Below are 26,153 nucleotides of genomic sequence, written 5' to 3' on the forward strand. Positions count from 1 at the left end.
TTGGCAACCCTAGTTGCTGGTTTATACCAAAGATAGATATAAATTCGCTATTTGCTAGTTGAGAACGAGAACCGTGCGACTTGGGTGGATACAGATGAGGGGGAGGGGGAGTTGATAGGCAGATAGTTGGACAGACCAGAGATATCAAGATAGAAAGTGGGACATAAGGATTGAAGTGTTGTGAATTGTGAAGCTAGAGGAAAAAATGTAGATGGAAGGGAATGGGGAAGGGAGAAATAGATGTTATTCAGGTAGGGGGGGACGGTGGGGGAGAGAGAGAAAGTGGGCATAGTTACCTAAAATTTGTGAATTCAATGTTCATACTGTTGGCTTGTAAGCTACACAAGCAAAATATGAGGTGCTGTTCCTATCTATCTATCTATCTTATCTAATCTAACTATCTATCTATCTATCTATCTATCTATCTATCTATCTATCTATCTATCTATCTATCTATCTATCTATCTATCTATCTATCTATCTATCTATCTATCTATCTTACTAAAACTCTCATATTGTGTATGTGTGTGTGTGTGTGTGTGTGTGTATATATATATATATATATATATACACCGATCAGCCAAAACATTATGGCCACCTGCCTAATATGCTGTTGGTCCTCCGTATGCAGCCCCGTACACAGCAGGGTGGTTCAAATGGTTGTTATATTTTTTAAGTTTTTCACTTTTTAAACTTAAAAAAATCATCTTTTTAAAGTTTTTAAAAGTAACTTTTCCATTTCTCCTGGCCGTCATCCTCGTTCGACGACACAATGGGACTTGCCCGAGTGACGGAAATGCCAGCCAATGGGGGGGGGGGGGGGGGGGGGGGTGCCAACGATGGCCGCCGGGGGTGGGACCCGCCAGAGTGATGAGAGTAGCGGCCAATGAGAGGGGGGCGGGCTGCTGAGCCGATGGGCTGAAACGTTTAATAAATTATGTAGATGGCCGCCGCATCCGCGCAGTTGGGGAAGGGTTGCCGATCGGAGGGGGGCAGGACCCGCACGAGTGACGGGAGTGGTGGCCAATGGGGGGGCGAGGAGAGCTCTCCTGCTGCTGGCCACAGGAGAGGTTTGCACGAAGGGTTGCCGTGCCCACAGGAGAGATTTGGACCCAAAGGGTCCACGCCTGTCTCGTGTACAATAATCGGGAGATAGGGACAAACATGTAGACAGATTACTAAAAGATGCCAAACAAGGTGGCCTTAGTGGGCGACTTTAACGTCCCCAAGATAGACACAAAATGCTGGAGTAACTCAGCGGGACAGGCAGCATCTCTGGAGAGAAGGAATGGTTGACGTTTCGGGTTGAGACCCTTCTTCAGACTTCCTCAATATTGACTGGGACTTGCTCAGTGCTGAAGGTTTAGATGGGGCAGAATGTGTGAGGTGTATCGAAGAGGATTTCCTGAAATAGTAAGTGGATAATCCAACCTGAGAAGGGAACATACTGGACCTTGAGTTAGAAATGAACCTGAAATGATCAGTGTTTCAGTGAAAGCATTTTGGAGAGAATGATCGCAACTCCATAAGTTCTGATTGTTTGAATAAGGAGAAGGCTGGAGTTTGCAAGAAAGTACTAAATTGAGTAAGGCAAACTACAACTTTATTAGGCAGGAGTTCTGGAGATTACACTGGGGCAATTGTTATTGGGGAGGTCTGCATCAGACATGTGGGAGATTTTAAAAACAAGTTCATCAAAGTTCAAAAGAACATGTTCCAGTGAGGAGGAGGGATAAGGACAGCAAAGTAAGTGAAGCTTGGATAACTAAAGACGTTGTAAATTTGGTCAAAAAGAAAAGGGAAGCACATGTAAGGTTTTAGAGGTTGGAATCACCCAAGGCCTTTGAGGAATATAAAGAAAGGAGGAAAGAACACAAACGGGCTATTTGTAGAGCCAAAAGGGGCCACAAAATAGCTTTGGGATGTCAGATAAAAGAAAATCATGTTTTTTTAATGTAGGATCACTCAGGGTCAAGAATGGAATTTGTGGATGGAGACTGGGGAAGTAGGTGAGGTACTAAAAGAGCACTTTGCACCTGTTTTCACCAAGGAGAAGGGCATGGAGGACATTGAGATTATTGTGGAAAATACATATGCAGAGACAGTTTGAGATTGTGGAAGAGAGATGCTGGGGCTCTTTAAGACCATTAAGGTGGATAAATTCTCAGGAACTGATGGGATTGGTGGACTGTAGTTAATGTTGTTCCTTTAGAGGAGAAGAAGAGAAGAAGAGAGAATCCAGGGAATTATAGGCTGGTGAGCCTCAAGTCAGCGATAGGGAAACTATTGGAGATTATTCTTTGGGCTAGGATATACTCCCATTTGGAAGAGAATGGATTAATTAGGGACAGTCAGCATGGCTTTGTACATGGCAGGTCGTGTCTTACTAACTTGATCGAAGTTTTTGAGGAGGTGACAAAAGTGATCGATGAGGGCAGTGGGTGTTGTCTACATGGAACTTCTCTGGAGAGAAGGAATTGCTGACGTTTCGGGTCGAGACCCTTCTTCAGACTTCCACATGGATTTTAGTAAGGCATTTGATAAAGTCCCCCAGTAGGCTGATCCAGAGGATTAAGATGCACAGGATTAAGAGTGGTCATATGGATTCAGAACTGTCTTGCTGATAGAAGCCAGAGGTTTGTAGTGGAAAGACAATAATCAAGCTAGAGTTCCGTCACCAGAGGAGTTGCGTAGGGATCCTATGAACCTATGTTGTTTGTGATATACATAAAAGACTTGGATATAAACGTCGACGTGTTGGTATTAAGTACCAGATGGCACCCGGATCGCTGAGGTCACGGATTATGTGAAAGACAAGGTAGACAGTGGGATATGGATGCATTTGGAGTACTGCGTGCAGTTCTGGTCGTCCCCTTACAGGAAGGATGTGGAGGCTTTGGAAAGGGTGCTGAGGAACTTTACCAGAATGATGCTTTCAGCTACAGGGAGAGATTGGACAGACTTTGATTATTTTCTCTGGAATGCCAGAGGTTGCGGGGAAACCTGATAGAAGTATATTAAACTATGAGAGGCAATAGATAGGCTACACAGTCAGATCTTTTTCCCCAATATGGAGAAAATCAAGTATTAAGATCTAAGAGAGAGATAATGAAGGAAGGAGCAGGATCTATTATGAATCAAAAGGTCAGCCAATGTGTGGAAGCAGTGTCTATAGATTAGATTCTTAATGAAGTTTCTGCGATGCTTCACAGTATGGGGAGAAGGGTCTGATTTTCTAGTTCAGGAGGAAGAGTACGACATGTTTACTAAGATGAATATAATGAGAGAGAAAGAATTAAGGGATTTAGCAAGTATGAAAGTGAGTAAGTAGCTGGCCTCAAATGAAATATATCAGGTTTTGGAAGCAAGGGAGTAAATTGCCGAGCTCTGGTCATTTTCCAATTCTTCCTGGCTACAGGAATGATGCCACTGAAGAAAAAGACTTCTGATGTTGTAATTTATTTTAAAAGACAGGCTTTAATAATGGGAAATTTATTGGCATCAATTCAGGAAGACAACATCAAGCATCATTAAGAAAGGCACAGATTTAACAAGAACAGTTAGCAGAGTTGGTTTGGGGAAGTTCTTGTCTGACTAACCTATGTCTTTTGAGGAGCTAACAAGGAGGGTCAATATGAACAATGTGGTTGATGTTGTCTAAATGGACCTTAACAAAACAATCCATCCTTTCAATAAGATAGACTCAAAATGCTGGAGTAACTCAGCAGGACAGGCGGCATCTCTGGAGAGAAGGAATGGGTGACGTTTCGAGTCGAGACCCTTCTTCAGACTGAGCCATCCTTTCAATACATGGATGCGAAATTCACGATAATGTGTAAAACTAGTTAGCACAAGTCGAGGTATTGAGCGCAAGCCTTCTGAAAAAATTAATTGATTCAATTTATTTACCTCTCTTGTAATCTTCAATCACAGTTCAGTCCATTTGCTCAGTTACGTCTCCAACCTAGTAGAGAATTAAAATGTCACTGTAATAGCATCTGTCTTTACCATGTTATAGAAGGTACTACCAATTGCATAATACTACATATTTGGAATTGAGATATGTGGGTTCAAAACAGGTCATCACAATTTGGAATCTCTATATTAGTCCAATAAAACTTCCTACAGATTGATTTTTTAAAAAGAACTGTAAAAAATCCAAAAAACATTACTGAAAATTAACTCCCTTTATTGAAGATAGATACAAAATGCTGGAGTAACTCAGCGGGACAGGCAGCATCTCTGGATAGATGGTTGACGTTTTGGGTCGAGCCCCTTCTCAAACTGAGCATCAGGGAAGAGAGAATTACAGAGATAAGGAATGTAAGAGATCAAAAGAGATGCAGATCAAGGAAAATGAATAGCCCATTGTTAGCTGGGAGAAGGTGACTACAAAGCAGACAGAGATACAATGTAATCAGAGGGACAGTCAGACTGGTCAGAGAACTGGGAAGGGGAGGGAGGGAGAGAGAGGAAAAGCAAGGGTTTACTGGTTGACTGGGTTCCAAAAAAACTTGACTTCCCTCCACACCAACCAAACAACTTTTATTAGAGAAGATAGCCACAAAAAAACTGGAGTAACTCAGCAGGACAGGCAGCATCTCTGGAGAGAAGGAATGGGTGACGTTTCGGATTAGGTTTAAACCAGCATCTGCAGTTCCTTCCTGCAAGTTTCATCCGTTGATTTGATTTTTTTCATCTTAGCCCTTGACAATAACTTCAGCTGTGGTCATGCTTAAAAGTCTCGAAAATAATCAAGAAATAAACTGTTAAAAGTTTTGTGATTTTATTCAAAATCATATTCTTATGGAGTGGAGTGGGTTCCTTTGTCTTAAATTTATGACTGGCTTGTATTTCCAGTTCTCTCAAAGTGAAGTTAAGCACAGCAGTGAATCCCCATAAGCTCAGACAAAGTAAAATAAGGAATGCTACTGCATTGTATTTCTCATATAGGCCTCCCACAATTATTTGCACAAGCACTACATAATATTAGAACTTTTCCACAGAGAAAACTGTGGCGAACAGTGATCAAATCCAAAGTTGTTACATACAACTGGAACAGTTTTCATTGTTCTTTACTTTCGTTTATACATATAATATACTGTTATAATGAACTTTTCTTTTTAAAAATGGCACATCTGTTTTCTGCAGATAATCATGATATGTTTTTTTAAAAATATTGACGGGTTTAAAAGCAGGCTGGTGTGTCAAATATATTGTGATGATTAGGTGTTCTAAGGAATGAATCATTCATTACTGCTGCCAAATAAGCTCTCTGAAAACTTAGAATAGTTTTCAAACAGTTTGGATGCAAGAGTGTAAGATATAGAAGCTGGACTTAGTCATCTAGTTGCAATGTGCCCCACTGTCTGATAAGATTGTGACTTATCCTTTAACTCAAGTCCTCTATTCCTTGGATCCCTTAATGAGACAAACCTTAATGACTGAATGACTGGTCATCTGGGATGGAGACTCCAAAAAGGAACAAAAATACATTTCCAAAAATAATTTTCTCCTCATCTTGGTCCTATATGGTTACAGCCTCATCTCAAGATTATGCCCTCTAGATGTAGGCTCTCCAGGCAGATAAACACTCTGTAGCCATCAATTCTATAAACCCCCCCAGCAACTAGCCACTGTAGACTACCCTGCTCAGTCTCAGTGAGTGGTATTCAACATGCTATACATTAGTGGCTGCATGCTTTATTACATTTCTGAAATTCTGTTTCAATGAATAGAATTAAAAAAGCAAAGTACCTATCTATGAAAAACCTGAAACTATAACAGTTTCTCTTTCGGTAGATGATGCTAAGCATTTCCAACATTTTCTGGGTTTATTTTCCTCTCACAGTTGTTGCTGGGCATCTCCAACATGATAGATTTTTTAGATTTCTATCAAGTGTAGAACTTTGTATCTGCAATTAAAACCTTTTGTCCTGGGGCTCAATACATTAATTCAGCATCAACGTGCAATCTGCAGCATAAATGTTCAAAGTATAACAACACTCTGGCCGAGTAATGATGGGGGACCCAAGAAACTGCAGATGCTGTAATCTTGAGCATAACACATAGTGCTGGAGGATCTCAGCAGGTCAGACAGCCTCTGTGGGGGAAATGGACAGTCTGAACGGACGTCATCTGTCCATTCCCTCTACTGATGCTGCCTATCCCACTGAGTTCACCCAGCACCTTGTGTTTTGCTCAAGATTCTGAAGCCTTATGATTTGCCATAATATAACTCCACCTGGAAATAGTGTGGATTGCGTCATAGTCATGCTGAATACGGGATTAATAGAGTCTGTCCAGGTAAATATGAGCTTTGACCATTGTTTGCATCACAAATATATCACTCATCTAACAGGTACCTCTTTACATATAATGAAAAATTGTCTGCAAAAATAACATTGCTGAAAAGCATGCAGCCATACCATCAAAACCATATTTTGCAGAAACTTGTCAAGGCATTTCTTCCCGTCACAGATGAAGCTCATCAGATCACAATCTCTACATTTTATTTGCCTGGATCAGGATTGTAACTTAATCCACTTTGCTGATGCATGTGAAGAACACAAACAAAAAAGTGTCATTGGCCATTCCTGAGCCAGCAAACAATGAGGCAGCTTGACTAAATCAGCATTCCTAGTTCAGATCATCTTGTGAGAGGACCCCATTTCATCTTGTTCCCAAGTTAATACCCAAAATAGGATTAGATTCTATTTTACCATAAATATGATGCTGACTTCAACAATCATTCAACCATAGAAACATTTAGGTGACAAAAGCAAAAAGGAAATATTTTTTGTTAGAACAACAAATCAAATGACTCGGTAATTTTGATTGCATTGGTGTGAGAGATGTAAATAATAGAAAATTGCAGATGGCTCCTCTTAATGATGCCATCTCAGTAGGTAATGTTCTAAAATGGAAGCAACCATTTTTTGTTGTCTCTATTGATAAATGTATTACTGAAAATAACCAATTATCACAGAAAAACTTACAGCAACAGAAGAATATGCTACTTTGACACAAGGCTCTAATTCGATACTGAGAAAAACGACAGCATAGTCATCATACATCCCTTGAAGATAATGGCAAGCTGTTAGTTAAAATACAATTTTTATCTAATGCGGGGCATTACTGACAGATTAGCTCACCAACTGCCTCCTGTGCTGGTTTCAAAGCCACAAAGAAAGGATCTTTCTGGTTGATTGAGCCAATTACAATTCAATGCAGTGCAAATCATAGGAGGACTGTCACTATATTGAAAAATGATTAGATTCCCGGAGTAAATCCGCAAGAAAAACTATACTTAAATCACAAGATAATTAAGTGTGGGAAGACCATTCGACTTCATTCATTCCAGCTGAAAACAGCCATGATTCACCCAGTACAATATCTCATCCAATTGTTTCTCAACTGATAGCAGATTTTGGGTTTTCATTGATTTTGCAGGAGATTGTCCTGTGCAGTGGTCAATCTTACATCAACAGAATTTTGTCTCTCAGTTCTAAATGTCCTTTTTGTGAGTTTGAGCCTTTGCTCCTTAGCCATATCCTCACATTGATTATATTAATAAGCCCAGATGCCTAGAGCAGAAGGCAATTTACAACGTTCATTGAAGTTTTGTGCTCCCCTGTCCTTTTTAATTCATTTCTGCACTGCTAGTTCTGGATGGGGCCTGGTGCATTTTCTACAGACTATTTATTAGATTACTTAATAACAAACCAGATAAATAATATTATACTTGACAAAAAGTCTTTGTGAAAATCAACCGTGGTGGGTATCAAGAGAGAAAGAATATATCAAACACACGCCTGCATAATGCTGGCCATTATTTTGGGGTACCTCAAGCATATCACTGATGTAGTCAATTCAGAGAGTTCTAAGATTCATTTTTAACCACATCCCCCCCCCCCCACACAACCTGCATAAAATCAGGGCCAGTCAGCAACTAGTCACTATAAATATTTAAAAAGGGATGTCAAGTGGGTTGTAAAAGTCAAGATAATATGGTGGAGGTTTCTGACACTCAATGGTAAACAATGTACATAATGTTTATGCAGTGCTTAAAATGGTCAGAAAAAGTTTCCACATTTCTCTGTTGAGCCACATCCCTTTGCCGTGACCTTAGCCATTTTCCCAAAGTTTGGAGATTCTTAGCTTCAATTGTTGGCAGTTTGAAAGTTGACAGTTTATGTTTGGGAACAAATAGATACAATTATTTATTTATTGTATCCCAACTATGTTAGGCAAAAAAGACCATTAAATGATCAAAATATGACTTAATTACTTTCAATGGAACATTGTTTTTAAACAACAAATCACAATCTAAGCAGTGAAAAACTATTTATGTAAACCAAATTCATTTTATCAGAACATTAAAATTAGCTGCTGAAAAAATAAACAGAATTCAATGATACAAACAAAACTTATAACATGTTTAAATGGATAATAAAGCAGAGCACAACTGGAAATACAGCCAAAATACAAAAGAAAACCACAATCAAGCATTCTCATTTTATTATTCTTTTGGCCGCCCTTTACCTCTTATCATTTCTCCTCTAGTATAGGTTTGAGGGTCCTCAATAAAAGAAGATGCACATCTTAGCAGTTATTGAGAAGACAGCAACAGGTCACCACTGAAAAGAGAAAGAAGCTAGTCTGTGTCATAGGTAAGCTTTAACATTTATACACGCGCATTCTTTAAAATACCAGATGTTTCTCAGCATCCCTGGTTCAACTGCAACCCCAATGCACATCAAATCTAGTGATCCAATTTGAATGCCCCCAAGGAAATTTTGGACAGCTATCAAGATAGGAAATGAGTAGAGGAATACAGGCCCAATGGGATAGGCAAAGGTGGACATCACGGTCAGCATGGACGTGTTTGGCTGAAGGGCCTGTCTGTGCACTGTACAACTCTGACTGTAATGAACACTCAACTTCGGAGGTTTCTGATCATTGCCTTGTTGGTTCTATGGATCGTAATCTAAGGGCAGCCTCAGATTTACCTTCTTTAAAAGCCTCCCAAAAACATCAATCATGGCCAAAGCTGACAGAAACACTCAGAAGCAGACAAAAGCGATGTGCAGAAATGAGCACTGATTTCCATCCAGTTATCCAAATGTTCGGCTATCACTGTTCCTCCCTGACTGATAAATGGCCTGTCCTTCCTTCCAGAGTTGATCACTTGAAATTAATCCTCTTCTTTTCTCTCTCACCAGGGTTTAAAAATAAAACTAAATGGAAAGAGATCTACTGAATTTTGGATAATTAAGGGAATCGTTGGATGAAGTTAGTGCTGAGAAGTGGTTTTCTGCAAACCATGAGGAGCAGAATGGCCTGCTCCTGCTTTTTAGGTCCTTAATTGCTGATAATTGACTTCCATCAAGGAGGAAGTCTGCTTTCTAGAGCAGACCCAAACCAGAGGCTGCACAACTCTGGCAAAGCTAGGATTAGGGAAAGCCACTGCTAATAGAATCTTACAGTCAACATGGATTTGTGCCTGGAAGGTCATGTTTGACTAATCTTCTTGAATTTTTTGAAGAGGTTACCAGGGAAATTGATAAGGGCAAGGCTGTGGATGGTGTCTATATGGACTTCAGTAAGGCATTTGACAAGGTTCCACATGGAAGGTTGATTAAGAAGGTTAAATCGTTGAGTATTAATAGTGAGGTTGCAAGATGGATTCAACAATGGCTGAATGGGAGATACCGGAGGGTAATGGTTGACAACTGTATGTCAGGTTGGAGGCCAGTGTCTAGTGGAGTACCCCAAGGATTTGTGTTGGGTCCACTGTTGTTTGTCATTTACATTAATGATCTGGATAATGGTGTGGCAAATTGGATTAGTAAGTATGCAGATGATACTAAGATAGGTGGTGTAGTTAATAATGAAGTAGATTTTCAAAGTCTACAGAGAAACTTGGGCCTTTTAGATTTTCAAAGTCTACAGAGAAACTTGGGCCTTTTGGAAGGGTGGGCTGAAAGGTGGCAGATGGAGTTTAATGCTGATAAGTGTGAGGTGCTGCATTTTGGTAGGACAAATCAAAATAGGACGTACAGGGTAAATGGTAGGGAATTGAGGAATGCAGTGGAACAGAGGGATCTGGGAATAACTGTGCATTGTTCCCTGAAGGTGGAATCTCATGTGGATAGGGTGGTGAAGAAGGCGTTTGGTATGCTTGCCTTTATAAATCAGAGCATCGAGTATAGAAGTTGGGATGTAATGTTGAAATTGTACAGGGCATTGGTGAGGCCGAATCTGGAGTATGGTGTGCAGTTCTGGTCGCCAAATTATAGGAAGGATGTCGACAAAATGGAGAGGGTACAGAGGAGATTTACTAGAATGTTGCCTGGGTTTCAGCACTTAAGCTACAGAGAGAGGTTGAACAGGTTGGGTCTTTATTCTTTGGAGCGTAGAAGGTTGAGGGGGGACTTGATAGAGGTTTTTAAAATTTTAAGAGGGACGGACAGAGTTGACGTGGGTAGGCTTTTCCCTTTGAGAGTGGGGAAGATTCCAACAAGGGGACATAACTTCAGAATTAAGGGACAAAAGTTTAGGGGTAACATGAGGGATAACTTCTTTATTCAGAGGGTGGTGGCTGTGTGGAATGAGCTTCCGGTGGAAGTGGTGGAGGCAGGCTCGATTTTATTATATAAGAGTAAATTGGATAGGTATATGGATGGGAGGGGATTGGAGGGTTATGGTCTGAGAGCAGGTAGATGAGACTAGGTCAGAGAAAGTGGTCGGCGTGGACTGGTAGGGCCAAATGGGCCTGTTTCCCTGCTGTAATTGTTATATGGTTATATGGTTACTCCTGACAAAATATTTGTAACATGGCCTTTTCATAACCAATACCCTATTGTAAGAAGAACAGGCATAAATCTCAAGGCTACACCCATGACCAAGTGTTGCACCTTCAGAGTATGTCTTTATCCAGATGGCAAGGATGTTCATATCACTCATACCATGCCAGGTTCTGACACACGCTGGATCAACCATTGCTGATCCTCTCTCTCATTTTCATTAATCTGGTCTCAAAACAGAATTTTTTGATGACAAGAAAATAAATGTTAGCAATCTCAAAGCCCTAATTCACTCCCAACCAACTGCAGCTGCAGAACATTACATGATGTCTGGTTCCAACAGGAGCCACAGAATAATCACAATGCCGGGTCTTCCTTGCGGTCCACCATAATTAGCACCAATGATAGACTCTTGGTCTCTATCAATAAACACTAAATCTGGTTTAATGAGAATGACTAGGAATTGCAAGAACAAATTAATTATATGGATAAGCCAACGCCATGTCTCAACCAGAAAATTAAAAAAATCTATGGACACCAGAAAGTCAAGGTCCAACAAAAGACTTGTGGCACGGCTGGTAGCGCTGCAGCCTCACTTCCAAAGACCCAGGTACAATCCCAACGTCAGGTGCTGTCTGAGCGGAGTTTGCATGTTCTCCCTGTGTTCCCATGGGTTTCCCTCGGGTATTAGGCTTTCCTTCCTCAAATACATATTGGTTTGTAGATTAATTGGCTTCCATAAATTGTCCCCTCGTGTGTGATGAGTGAATGATAAGCTGGAATAACATAGAATAAGTGTGAACTGGTAATTGATGGACCATGTGGACTTGATGGGCTGAAGAACATGTTTCCATGCTGTATCTTTCAATCAATCTCTGCAGCAAATCTGTAGATGAGGACAGGGTTGTGTTCACAACCTTGCTGCTTTATGTTAACAACAACTCTTTAATCTTGCTGATGTGATGTTGATCTGACACAATGCCACAAGGTTCTCGATCTTTTTTTGTGCTTTGCCACATCTTTGTTGTTGATCTGGCCGACAACAGTGGTATCATCATTGAACTTAAAGATCGAGTTGGTATTGAACTTGCCCACACAGTCAAATGGAATAGAGCAATGGAATAAAGACTCTGAGGGGCATCGGTCAGGGGAGGAAATGTTATATCCAATTCTAATTGGCTGAGTTCTGCCGGTCACAAAGCCAAGCAGTAGAAACAAGGAACTGCAGATGCTGGTTTACAAAAAAAGGACACAAAGTGCTGGAGAAGTCTGAAGAAGGGTCCCGACCTGAAACATCACGTCCAGAGATGCTGCCTCCAGCAATTTGTGTCCTTTAAACAAAGTCAAGAAGCCAGTTGCAGATGGAACCCCAAACGTCAAGATCCTGACATTTACAGATTTCTGTATGTGTTCAAGACTGGGCTATAGTCAGAAAAGCATCCTGACATTGGTGTTCTTACTGTCAAGGTCCCTCCATATATAAATTGCAGAGTCTAGATTGTCCAGCAGACTGGCATGGAAGCACCAAACAGATGTGCAAACATACCAACAATTATTTCTTACTTAAAAACATTAACTATGTACATTTCCAAATAGCAAAGTAACACAAAAAGGTTGCTGATTTGTACTTTTTTAGTTTCCAGGTTTTATTACATTATATAGGAACTATTCCAAAAACAGAAAGTGATTTTACTTAATAACTTTTCTGGGAACTGACCAAGCATCAATCTCTGTTTGAGAAAAATAACATAAATTTATTGAAATATTTAATTTGTTCAATGAGATAAAGACTACACTTACTAATTGAGCCAAATAATACAAATTGTTTGCATAATCAGGAAATATTTAAGCCTTAAATGATTTAATGTATTGAAAAAATAACATTGTAAATACTCCTTATGTTATTTCTTTGTTATATTTTCTCCAGTGAATAACTTATAATAGCTTAATGACACCTGGAAAATTTCCCTAAATTTAAATTCAGACTGTTACTTCTTGGCCACTGTGACAAAGGTGGCGAATTTAAGAATTACTCAATTATTTTAGGGTTTAAAATTTCAAAGGCAACATTCAAATTTTAAATACATTGATTTTGAGTGCAAGAAATGTTTCAATTGTGTTCTTAAAGCCAAAAATAAGTATTAAAACAATTAGCATGCGAGTGATGATTGATTCAGATATTATCATGGGGAAAAAAGTGACTGACGTGCAAAATAAGGTATGAAGGCCCAATTATCCTTGTCTATTTAAAACATTTAAAATAATATTTTTCTATAATTCTAACAGCTACATGGCACAATAGCGGACCAGCTAAAAAGTTCAATTCAAATAGTACCGAAAAATAATGAATTATTATGAATTATTATGCCTCATAATCGGTAGTTTTAATGTTGCTGCCCATGGGTCACAATGATCTTAGCACAAATAGACCAGTGGGGAAAAAAACATCAAAGCACTAGTTGATGAGAGGGAGAGGCAAGGAATGAGGTGAGAAAGAGTAAAACAAAAGGGGAGGGGGAAAAGAGGAGAGAGGGGAGGGGGGGAAGAGGGGGGGAAGAGGGAGGAGAGAGATGGAGAGAGGGGAGGGGGGGAAGAGGGAGGAGAGAGATGGAGAGAGGGGAGGGGGGGAAGAGGGAGGAGAGAGATGGAGAGAGGGGAGGGGGGGAAGAGGGGGGAAGAGGGAGGAGAGAGATGGAGAGAGGGGAGGGGGGAAGAGGGGGGGAAGAGGGAGGAGAGAGATGGAGAGAGGGGAGGGGGAAGAGGGAGGAGAGAGATGGAGAGAGGGGAGAGGGGGAAGAGGGGGGGAAGAGGGAGGAGAGAGATGGAGAGAGGGGAGGGGGAAGAGGGGGGGAAGAGGGAGGAGAGAGATGGAGAGAGGGGAGGGGGGAAAGGGGGGGAAGAGGGAGGAGAGAGATGGAGAGAGGGGAGGGGGGAAGAGGGAGGAGAGAGATGGAGAGAGGGGAGGGGGGGAAGAGGGAGGAGAGAGATGGAGAGAGGGGAGGGGGGGAAGAGGGAGGAGAGAGATGGAGAGAGGGGAGGGGGGGAAGAGGGGGGGAAGAGGGAGGGGGGGAAGAGGGAGGAGAGAGATGGAGAGAGGGGAGGGGGGGAAGAGGGGGGGAAGAGGGAGGAGAGAGATGGAGAGAGGGGAGGGGGGGAAGAGGGAGGAGAGAGATGGAGAGAGAGGGGGGGAAGAGGGGGGGAAGAGGGAGGAGAGAGATGGAGAGAGGGGAGGGGGAAGAGGGGGAAAGAGGGAGGAGAGAGGAGGAGAGAGATGGAGAGAGAGGGGGGAAGAGGGGGGGAAGAGGGAGGAGAGAGATGGAGAGAGGGGAGGGGGGGAAGAGGGGGGAAGAGGGAGGAGAGAGATGGAGAGAGAGGGGGGGAAGAGGGAGGAGAGAGATGGTGAGAGGGGAGGAGGGGAAGAGGGAGGAGAGAGATGGAGAGAGAGGGGGGGAAGAGGGAGGAGAGAGAGGGGGGAAGAGGGAGGAGAGAGATGGAGAGAGAGGGGGGGAGAGAGAGGAGGGGAGAGAGGGGAGGGGGGAAGGGGGGGAAGAGGGAGGAGAGAGATGGAGGGGAGGGGAGGAAGATGGAGAGAGGGGAGGGGAGGAAGAAGGGGGGAAGAAGGGGGGAAGAGGGGGGGAAGAGGGGGGGGGAGAGGGAGGAGAGAGATGGAGAGAGAGGGGGGGAAGAGGGGGGGAAGAGGGAGGGGAAGAGGGAGGAGGGAGGGGAAGAGGGAGGAGAGAGGGAGGAGAGATGGAGAGGGAGGAGAGAGGGAGGAGAGATGGAGAGGGAGGAGAGATGGAGAGAGAGGGGGAAGAGGGAGGAGAGAGATGGAGAGAGAGGGGGGGGAAGAGGGGGGAAGAGGGGAGGAAGAGAGAGAGAGAGAGAGAGAGAGAGAGAGAGAGAGAGAGAGAGAGAGAGAGAGAGAGAGAGAGAGAGAGAGAAAGAGAAAGAGAAAAAGAGAAAGAGAAAAAGAGAAAAAGAGAAAGAGAAAAAGAGAAAGAGAAAAAGAGAAAGAGAAAAAGAGAAAGAGAAAAAGAGAAAGAGAAAGAGAAAAAGAGAAAAAGAGAAAGAGAAAAAGAGAAAGAGAAAAAGAGAGAGAAAAAGAGAAAGAGAAAAAGAGAAAGAGAAAAAGAGAAAGAGTAAGCAGAGAGGGAGGAAAACAGGCATTGAATACATGTAATATTATTTTGCCCACTCAAGTTTTGCAGAACTTGTGTTAGTCTTGGAAATGTTTCAAATTTCATGTTTATACATTAATCAGCAGGTATGTTTGGACCCAAAACTGTTTTAAGCGCTTAAAAGCAAATATATTCAAGTTATCTGCTGAATCTGGCTGACCTATGTGCACATTTGGCTAGCTCTATTTATTTTTCTGAAACAACATAGCATTTAATGGGTGAATGCCTGGAGCAACCAAGTCTAATTAACAGGTTAATGTTGGATTACAAGAAAACAAACTTTTAAGCCTATAAAAATTCCACAGACCTTAAAGTATCCACTGAATGACTTTAGGCAGCATTGCGTAAATCGCCCATCCCGAATATGGCCAAGATCAAACTTCTTATATATCCTACAAGGCATGGTGAATTTTCCAGGATGAAGGACCACTGGTTACATCTGGGCCTGGACCTCACAATCAATGCCTCCATTGGGGAGGGTTGCTGGGCAATTTTGCGAGAAGTCTGGCACCTTGCAGGTATGACATTGAATAAAATATAACTTAACTTATGGGGAGCTAGTCTGGTACTATACTGCAGAGATATAGTTATCCCAGTTAAGCTCGATAATGGATGTTCCTGGCGAAACCTGGTCTAATTCCTCCACACTGCTTCCATGGAATGTCAAATGGGAAACAATGTAATTTTCATGCAATAAAGTTAGAGTATGGCACATGCCAGGAATTGCGAAGCCGAATTTCCAGAGAGTTACATGAAACCACAATTATTATCATATTTTAATCCATTTTTAATCTTGTGGCACAAAAATGAACGGCATGACAAATTCTAATTGCTGGATACTGGACTTCTAACATCTTGAAGAACCAAAAAGGCAGCTATTAACCTTTACATGATATGTTTAGCAAAGGAGGTTTCAAGCTGTACATGATTCAAATGGGGATTGTAAGGATTTCACGAGGTCATTAGATCCCTAATTGCATTAATTTATCAACTCACCAGTGGATGATTTTAGTGCAGAGCATTTAACAGATTTATTTTAATCAATAGTAGTTTTCATTAGATTAATTACTACTTCTTGCAGACATTGTGAAACAGTGGGCCCCTAAACATGTCCCATTATTCTCAGGAGTGGCCAAAGCAGCTGTTTTTATATGGCTATTGGCAATCTTAGATTTTCATCTTATTCATATTCATATTTACTAATATTACAATAATTAAGCTGCTAAAAGTTCAAGAGGTGCATTATTGCTGTAATACAAATGCAGAGGCAGTTGCAAGCCATTTAGTCCCTTGAGGATATTCTAGCATATATAAAATAGATAATACCTAACATAACTATATTCCTGGATATATTCATACAATTTAAAAAAAAAGATAATTAAGAGTGAAACAGCTGAGATAGACTTTCTGATGATGTTACAGGAGTGATTTGTCATGGGCATTGTATCCAGCCCAGAAGATTTCCCATGCAGTCGATGCTCGTTGGAAGTGTATGATATACTGAGGGATTGCCGAACAACAGAAGATTTGATGGACGAAACACAGATATGACTGCTGTCATACAGAGTGACATTTGACTTGGTCTTTCAATCAGGTGACAGAATGTGTGTCAGAAAGCAAGTGAACTTCGCAGATTCTGTGACTCCAGCAACATCATTATCTAATACTCAATCGCAAGAAATTTCCATTGATGCCCAGAGGCTGGTCACTTGAACGAACCCTGGCACAAAGCAGCACTTGAAAGAATCTGGAACACAGGAAACATACTTTTTTGCCCAGGGAAAGTTTGAATGTGTCACACTATTAACCTATTTGGAGAGATTATTTATTTTGAGAGACCCAACCCGAAACATCGTTTATCTATTCCCTCCACAGATGCTACCTGATCTGCTAAGTCCCTCCGTTTGTTCCATTGAGATTATTTTATTACTATTGTGGAGAGCAATTTATCTCATTTGCCAATTTGCAAATCAAAGTAAACACTTCGATGCGAAGTACATTTCAATGCACGTAGCTGGCATTGTGCATTGGTTCATTGCATGATCTGTTGACAACCTATTTTGCTGCTTGGTGATTGCAATAGTGTTTCTGCAGCAACATATGCCTGGTTATTTTCTGTCTTTCTGTACTATTGACAACGCAGAGTGCTAAGCACTCTACGATCATGGCCACTAACCACCAAAAGACGCTTGGCCAGATATACAGATAGTAAAGGTTTTGAGGGATATAGGCCAAAAGCGGTAGGTGGGACTAGTGTAGATGGAGAATCTTGATTGGCAATGGCAAATTGGGCCAAAGCACCTATCTCTGTGTTGTAGACTCTACTCACTATGGATGGTCCTCTATCTTTATAGCTATGTGGTTGATTTTTAATCATTAGACAGGGAAGACTAAATTAAAACTAAGTTTCAAAGCAACCCTCACCTGCAAAGAACTCAAACTTGGTGACTCAAGCCAATTTCCTTCCCGGGATAAATAAAGTTCTATCATGAATTGCCTTCAAATAATTCTGGCTGTTTTCTGTTAGCCTGTAATTTTGTGGAACTAATTATTGACCAGCTGGATATCGGTGAACCCTGGATGTGCAGAAGGATGATTGACCACCCATTCTGATACACTTCAAACAATGACTGGGGTCTCCCCAACAGGACTGACATCATTCACTTCACATTGATTTTCCCAATTATATCATTCCCTGTGCAATGTATCCAAAGGTAGAGAGTGCTTGGATACAGCTGGAGATTTGGTACCTTCTGCCAACAATAACAGCCATAGGACACAGGGTGTGTATTCCAACTCTATAAACAAGCAATGAATATTGTGCCTGACACACACGTGTCAAGGTCATTGTGTCCTTTGATCACTGATGCTGCCTGATCAGCTGTTCCTCCAGGAGGTTGTTTTCTGCTTATATGCAGATACACTTCATTGTTGTGTTTATGGTTAGATAATTTGTGCTTCGACCAATTACAATTTGATTAAAGGATCTCTTCCCAAAGGATCAATATGCTCTTTTGAACTCTAATGAATAAACCCATTGTGATATTGGAATCCGTGATATGTCTCGTAACAGAAACAAGACCTCTAGTTCTCTGCCTATATTGTTCTCCAATTAGGCCAAGAAATAACCTTGAAAGAGTGTTTTCTTAGTACTTGAACTCAAGCGTTTAATTTTAAGATACAAAAAAATACGAGAACAGTGAATGTTATTCCAAGTTTGGGAAGCTCATTAAAAGCCTCCACTGTTAATACTTGAACAAGTAAACTTACTTGAGGCACAAATTGATTTAAATGCCATATCAAACATTTCTGTTTCTCTTTCCAAACAACCCACAGCTTCCTCGTCCCCTAGAACCCCATCAACCATTACAACCATCTATTTTCTAGGGAAATATATATATTTGTATTGTAAACCAGAATTTTTTTTTTGATTTTACCTTGTGCTGGCATATACCATGTACTGTCAAAACCTTCAATGATCAAGTTGCATAGTGCAAAAGGGAGAAAGAAAATGCACAGAACCACAGGTATCCAATGAGGACTTACAGTAAGTAGCTTATAAAATAGGCACCGAGCCAAACAAATGACACCTGTCACATGTAGATGTACTTCAAAGGCAGAAGTGGAAAAATATAAAATAAAAAACAAATTACCTTTGTATACAATGGAATTTACGTTAAATACAAATCTCCCCACCACTTTAAGAACAAGGTTTATTTAATTAAATCAGCAGGAGATTTGAAAGTTCCACTGCGCACCTGCCTCACATTATAAGGAAACCACACAGGTAGTGGTTTATGTAGTTTGACCAAACAAACTAAAGTAATTCTTAAATGAACATCCTCAGTAACTTTGTGGTCTGTTGTTTATATCTTAACATGTAAAAGCAAAATTCAATTTCAATTTCATCTTCTACCAAATGTGTCTAAATTGTTTCACATGGTTGGCATATACACACAAGCTGGTGAACCCTAAATTTATTCTAATCAATATGAACTTAACTATTTGCATCAACATTGTTCACTACTTTTGAGTGCTTTGTGCAAAACTGGTAGAAATCACATCTGTCAGAGATTTATATTTCCAGAAACAAAGCAAACAATAAATTTGAATGCCAAAAAAAAAATCAAAAATTAGTTATTTGAAAATCTGCAGAATGAAGTAGTGGCAATCAGCACTGGTGAAACTGCACAGCAGTTTGGCCTAAATTTGCTTTTCAATTTTTAAAAAAAACATTTGTTTATCAGTAATTGCCTGGGAAAGTCAATTGGAAGAAGTAAATCATGTAATTAAAAGTCCAGGATTACAGTCAACCAATGCTGACAACCTTGTAATCACGTTAATGTTATACAGTGCTTCAGTGTTTGATAGAATTTAAAAAATGACAGCACCAAACACCATTTAGGCAATAATGCCGAGGCCAGCTCTTTGGTGAAATTATCCCGTTATTCTCATTTCCATATATATTTTTTCTTCAAGTACATAGAAACATAGAAAATAGGTGCAGGAGTAGGCCATTCGGCCCTTCGAGCCTGCACCGCCATTCAATACGATCATGGCTGATCATCCAGCTCAGTAACCTGTACCTGCCTTCTCTCCATACCCCCTGATCCCTTTAGCCACAAGGGCCACATCTAACTCCCTCTTAAATATAGCTAATGAACTGGCCTCAACTACATATCTCATACTTTTTTTAAAAAGTTTGAATTCATTCCCACCACCCTCTCAGGTAATGAATTCCATACTGCAACAACTAGGCTTGTAAAACTGGTCAAATTCCTAAGCATTAATCTATGGGAGATGGATTGTCATGGTGTGCTCTGCCATTTAACTCCTTGAGGAATCCAATGTTTGAGTGTAGTGATGAAAAGCCTGCTGAAGAGCAACCAGAATATTCAATACTTGTGTGTTTGCATCAAATCCCAAACTCAATGATGTTCAAGCAGAGACACGCAGCTGGTATTTACTTGAAAAAGTTTGGCCCGTAATTTAAAATTTAAGATTGCATAGAATATTTCCTTTGAAGAAAACAAAACTGTAAGCTGATTAACATTTTTAAAAAAAACTTTATAAATGCACTGCTTATTTTTATTGGAACATAGATTGTGCAAATTTAAAAAATAGAAAATGCGATACTGCTTGAAATTTTTATCTAAATAAGAGCAGAATGACTATAGATGTACCTGCATTGCAGTCAATAAAGTTTTCAGTCTATTTTCCTTTGGCTCTTGTAATCTTACCAATCCATTTCAAGCATATTCTAGTTTTATTACATCTCCAGCTCTAATGAATTGATTTAAATCATTGTAAGTATTATGTAGCAGTTAGAATGTCAATAAAAACTAAATGGAGAAAATGAACATAATTTTATTTTTTAATTCTCAAACTTCAAAGCTCTGACTCTTCGGGCACTTTTTAAAAGTCAGAATCACCCCATAGTCAAGAGTTTTAATTAAGTCACTCAATATCTTTGAAGCAAATGTTTTTCAGCTGTCCATCCTATGGATACCAAACACATGTCAGAGAGTAGGAGCCTGCCCTCCCAATTTTCAGTGAAAACTGTACTCCAGCAAACATATTTCAGAGATGAAGATTTCATGATCTTACAGTCAGCCAAGTTGAAACTGTGTTGTCTAGCTCTCCTTATTCAAGCAACCTGTTTGTAATACTTTTTTTTTTCTGTTTGCTGCTAACCATCAAAATGACTGCAAGCTTCGTGGATGACAGCTCAGGGATTGCAAGTCACATCACACTATCACTGAATTGCAACACAGACAAATCTTTTGTCTCCCAGTCACAAAAGTCAAAGGCAGTCTACCAGACATTTATTCTTCAATCAACAAGATGCGTGACAGTTCTGCACATCTTTATAGTGGAGGCCCACAATGAGCAGGAAGAGAGAAAGGATCATTACAAAGCTTTCAGCAATTAAATAAGAACAATTTCTGTTCTCACATCTACAGCAAACATAAGGGAGAATGCTTCTGCATTGAAACGGTAGAGAAAATACACAAAAAAATTATAGAATCCTGATTTTTTCCCCCCAAATCAATAAAACATAACTATTTGTTTTTTTACTACTGTTGCATGCATGGTGCAAAATTGATTGTGATCATTTGGATTGTAATTAGTTTAAATGCTATAAAATTGTTGAAAAAACACAACATACTCCCAGATTACTTGATTAAATCTACAAATTGCCAGGTTGCAAGCTGATTTTTTTTCTCCACAGTTTAAATTTGGGTTGCAAAAACTGACTAAAAGAGCCAGGGTTTTTATATGGAATAAACTCTTTATTTTCTAATATTGTTTAAAAGAATGACAAAAGTATTCAAGTTATTGAGAACATTAAAAGTTGTTTTCTAAAAATGATTTTAAACAGAATTCTGGGACATCTTCCTTAGAATTAAAATTGAGCTTATCCATTTATATTAACATATGAACTTTTCATTCGAACAATAAAAAATTCAGGATCTTAACTAATGCATATGTTTTCAATCTAATGCCAGAGATCAGATCTATCAGCCATTACCAACTTCCCCTCCTATCCTCTGACCTTGCAGAACCACATCACAAAATGCTAGATGTAACTCAGCGGGACAGGTAGCATCTCTGGAGAGAAGGAATGGGTGACATTTTGGGTTAAGACCCTTCTTCAGACTAGAGTCCACTAGAGTCTGAAGAAGGGTCTCGACCCATAACTTCACCCATTCCTTCTCTCCAGAGATGCTGCGTGTCCCACTGAGTTACTCCAGCATTTTGTGTCTATCTTCGGTGTAAACCAGCATCAGCAGTTCATACAGAAATGAGACACTGTACGGCACAATCAGTGGCTGTATTGTTCTGGATGTTGGAGGCTTTCACAATACAGCGCTTCTACAAGGTGAAGCAAGCAACAGAACGCAAGGCCCAAGCCCCAATATCGTCACTGTCAAGAACACATTTCACTGTTTTGAAATCAATTTAAATCATCAAAACATAGAAGAATAAATAAATATAAAATAAAGTTTTGAAAAAAATATCAAAATATTGCAAACTTATTAAAACACATAAATACTGAGTGAAATAATAAAATTAAAACTTTGTTTTAATGCGTTAAATTAACCCAATGAATGCTTAATGCAACCCAATTCAAAAGAATGGGGGTTGCCTCCTGTATGCCAGCCATTCTTGATATTTGGTGAAGGGACAGTTGTAAAGTGCACCTGTCAGCTCAGTCATATGGAAGTGTCACTGAGCTCAATGGTAAACCCAGCAGTTGATCTAGAGGATGGGCGCAATTGTATCTGATCTTCAATACTTTTCAAACTACCACGTAGTGCTCAGATGCAAAAGCCAAAGTACTGAACATTGGATGGCAGTGGTTCCCTTAATCCAGCCTATTTCCCATACTACTTTTGCATCCATACTCATGACACCCAAATCTTTGCATGGTGCAAACTTTATCTGTTAGCTTCGTCCACAACTCACTGATACAATTTGCATTAGCTTCTCAGGACAAATTAACAATTTTAAATGAGCATTTAGGTTTACAAAATACCAAGGGGCAGTTCACAGTCACAAAGTTCTCAGCATTAAGGAGGGTGGTTCATCCCTCCAGTGGCCTTTGACTGCTTTCACTTATAAAGCCTTTTTTCTTCAATTACCTTGTCTGTCATTTTATCCAGATTGGCTGCTATAACAACAAAGTGACACTACAAAAACATGCATTGTTCCCGCTGCCATCCGCCAAGACTACCACATCCATTCCATTTATCCGTCAGCTTTCAGGGCAACTTCTACAATGTCAAAATTTTAAACTGCAAATGATCTAATGTGAAAAATAAGCATTGAATTGTTGTGTAGCGTGAAAGGCTTTCTCCGACAAAATTGATTTTTGTATCCATAACTAATTCACTCAAGAGGGAACAGATAAAAATGGAGTTGCAATGTTTACTATTCCATTATTTATAGCAATAGTGAGGCACTGAAATATCGTTAAAGAATTTATTGCACTAATTTCTTCAGTGCTTCACACTGATATGTTGTTAGATGGAGTTTCCCCATTGTATCCCCATTGTATCCCCCCCCCCCCCCCCCCCCCCCCCCCCCCCCACGTTATGGCTGTTTGGGCTGCGGAAATACACTCTTACAGAATTCACAGCTTACTCCCCAAAAATGTGAGACACAGAAGAATATTTGTTGTCACTGAATCGGTGTATATTAAAAAAAAATCAACACATGATTTTTTTTCAACTTGCATTTCTTGATGCATGTGCCAATGACTCAGCTTCGTGTTAAGGAAAACCTTGAAACAGACAGCTTTCTAGGAATGCAGATCCCAATAATGTGGGGGTCAGCCGCACTGAAAATAATTATATCTTTCATATTTGTATATAACCATTATGCACTTCTGAAATCTTGGCAGCATTAACTGGTTTAGTATCATTGCACACCGCACCTCCGTTTAGTATGTAGAAAGGCAGGTTTTCAAAGTTTAGTAACAAAGGCAAAGTTGACAAGCAAACTGCAAAACAAATTGGTGATATCAACCCACCGTATATAACTTACAACACCCCATTAGAGAAATACAGCTCCAAATTTGGCCTGACTAACAAAAGTACATTTGAGCCTTCCAAAACAATACAATCTACAGTCCAAGATTTAGTAGGTTAAAAAAAATAAACCAATGCCCGTTTCTTAAGTGTCTGCGTTTTGCCATTTTCTCTTGCAGCAGTGGCTAAATGGTAAAAAGCCACAAATATAGATTTGCAATGAGTATTCTGCAGAATTCCCCCACTGAACAATAACCACATTCAAATTCAACAATGGGACATTTTATGTCCTGACAGCAGGATCTTTCATTAATCATGGATAAAGGAACAAAAACACTTAGTAAAAGATTTAAATGACTATGCACACATACACACACACAAGGATGGGTTGCCTCAATCCAATATAAAAAAATCATAAGCATCTTATATATATCATTCATGAATACAAGGGATATCTGTTATACCAATGAATGGCAATATAGGGTAATAATTATAGCCTTATAGATTCAATACCTTAAAAAAATCATAGCGTTTAATTTATCAAATTATGTAACTGATAAAGAAGTACACTCCAAAAGCACCTTCTGATATAACAATAGATGAAAAGATGGTCATGAGGTAAGGGCATTTAAGATAGAAAACGGAGATTAATGAAATATTAAAGAAATTAACAAATTTAAAGAAGAGATTAAGCCTTGATCTGGATTGAGTGTGTACATACACTCATACGCTTTGGTCACCGTCGACCAGAAACTCAACTGGCTCATAGCTCCAAGTGTTGACCAGAGATCGAACAACCTGCAGCAAGAAATTACAGCTGCTGTTTATACATTGTCCCCCCATTTTAGGGCACCATAATGTTTGGGACACATGGCTTCACAGGTGTTTGTAATTGCTCAGGTGTGTTTAATTGCCTCCTTAATGCAGGTATAAGAGAGCTCTCAGCACCTAGTCCTTCCTCCAGTCTTCCCATCACCTTTGGAAACTTTTATTGCTGTTTATCAACATGAGGACCAAAGTTGTGGCAATAAAAGTCATAGAAGCCATTATGAGACTGAGAAACAAGAATAAAACTGTTAAAGACATCAGCGAAACCTTAAGCTTACGAAAATCAATTGTTTGGAACTTCATTAAGAAGAAAGAGAACACTGGTGAGCTTACTAATTGCAAAGGGACTGGTAGGCCAAAGAAGACCTCCACAGCTGATGACAGAATTCTCTCTATAATAAAGAAAAATCCCCAAACGCCTGTCTGACAGATCAGAAACACTCTTCAGGAGTCAGGTGTGTCAATGACCATTGTCCGCAGAAGACTTCATGAACAGAAATACAGAGGCTACACTGCAAGATGCAAAACACTGGTTAGCTGCAAAATAAGATGGCCAGGTTATAGTTTGTCAAGAAGTACTTGAAAGAGCAACTACAGTTCTGGAAAAAGGTCTTATGGACACAGTGGTGGGGGTATTGTGGCCTGGGCATGTATGGCTGTTGAAGGTACTGGCTCACTTATCTTCATTGATGATACAACTGCTGATGGTAGTGGCAGAATGAATTCTGAAGTGAATAGATCCATCCTATCTGCTCAAGTTCCAACAAATGCCTCAAAACACATTGGCCGGCAGTTCATTCTACAGCAAGACAGTGATCCCATACTGTTAAAGCAACAAAGGAGTTTTTCAAAGCTAAAGTATGGTCAATTCTTGAGTGGCCGTCAATCACCCGATCTGAACCCAATTGAGCATGCCTTTTATATGCTGAAGAGAAAACTGAAGGGGACTAGTCCCCAAAACAAGCATAAGCTAAAGATGGCTGCAATACAGGCCTGGCAGAGCATCATCAGAGAAGACACCCAGCAACTGGTGATGTCCATGAATCACAGACTTCAAGCAGCCATTGTATGCAAAGGATATGCAACAAAATACTAAACATGACTACTTTCATTTACATGACATTGCTGTGTCCCAAACTTTATGGTGCCCTGAAATGGGGGGAACTATGCATAAACACTGCTGTATTTCTACACTGTGAAACCAAAATGTATAAAAACGGCCTTTATTAAAATCTGACAGTGTGCACTTTAACCACATGTGATGTTTTCTATTACAAATCTCAAATTGGGGAGTACAGAGGCAAATAAATAAATGATGGGTCTTTGTCCCAAAGGTACTGCAGACATTACCATTCAGCATACAGCATAGAGGGTACTGCAGACATTATCATTCAGCATACAGGCAGCTGACTGCCAAAGATCCATACATCAATCTTTTAATAACATATTTTTCCTGGCAGAGGTATATACAACAATTCTCAGCAAGAACTCAGACAGCCTCACAGATATTGCATTGCCATTATTAAACCAAATAAAAAGCATTCAAGATTCTCAAACTTATACTGCCTCATAGCCAATCATACTCAATGCAGCACAGTGGTACAGCTGGTAGAGCTTTTGCCTCACAGCACCAGCAACCCGGGTTCAATCCTGACATCAGGTACTGTCTGTGTGGAGTTTGTATGTTCTCCTAGTGACCTTGCAGGTTTCCTACATCTCAAAGATGTGAGAATTTATTGGCCTCAGTAAAATTACTACTAGGGAGTGGATGAGAAAGTGAGATAACATAGAACTGGTATAAACAA

General features: G+C 40.1%; 1 protein-coding gene across 6 annotated transcripts in view; it reads right to left on the reverse strand.

Moving 5' to 3' along the window:
• Positions 1 to 26,153, reverse strand: part of LOC144601427 (fibroblast growth factor receptor 2-like) — a 152,499-nt gene that overhangs the window by 104,561 nt on the left and 21,785 nt on the right. For 5 of the 6 annotated variants that reach the window (XM_078413534.1, XM_078413533.1, XM_078413526.1 and 2 more), the window contains exon 3: positions 3,910 to 3,964. The exons of the other annotated variant lie outside the window; for it this stretch is intronic. The gene's annotated coding sequence lies outside the window, so the exon portion shown is untranslated. The remainder of the gene's footprint in view (positions 1 to 3,909; positions 3,965 to 26,153) is intronic. 6 annotated transcript variants of the gene reach the window in all.

The sequence above is a fragment of the Rhinoraja longicauda genome, chromosome 16, assembly GCF_053455715.1.
Source record: "Rhinoraja longicauda isolate Sanriku21f chromosome 16, sRhiLon1.1, whole genome shotgun sequence".
Classification (NCBI taxonomy): Eukaryota; Metazoa; Chordata; class Chondrichthyes; order Rajiformes; family Arhynchobatidae; genus Rhinoraja; species Rhinoraja longicauda.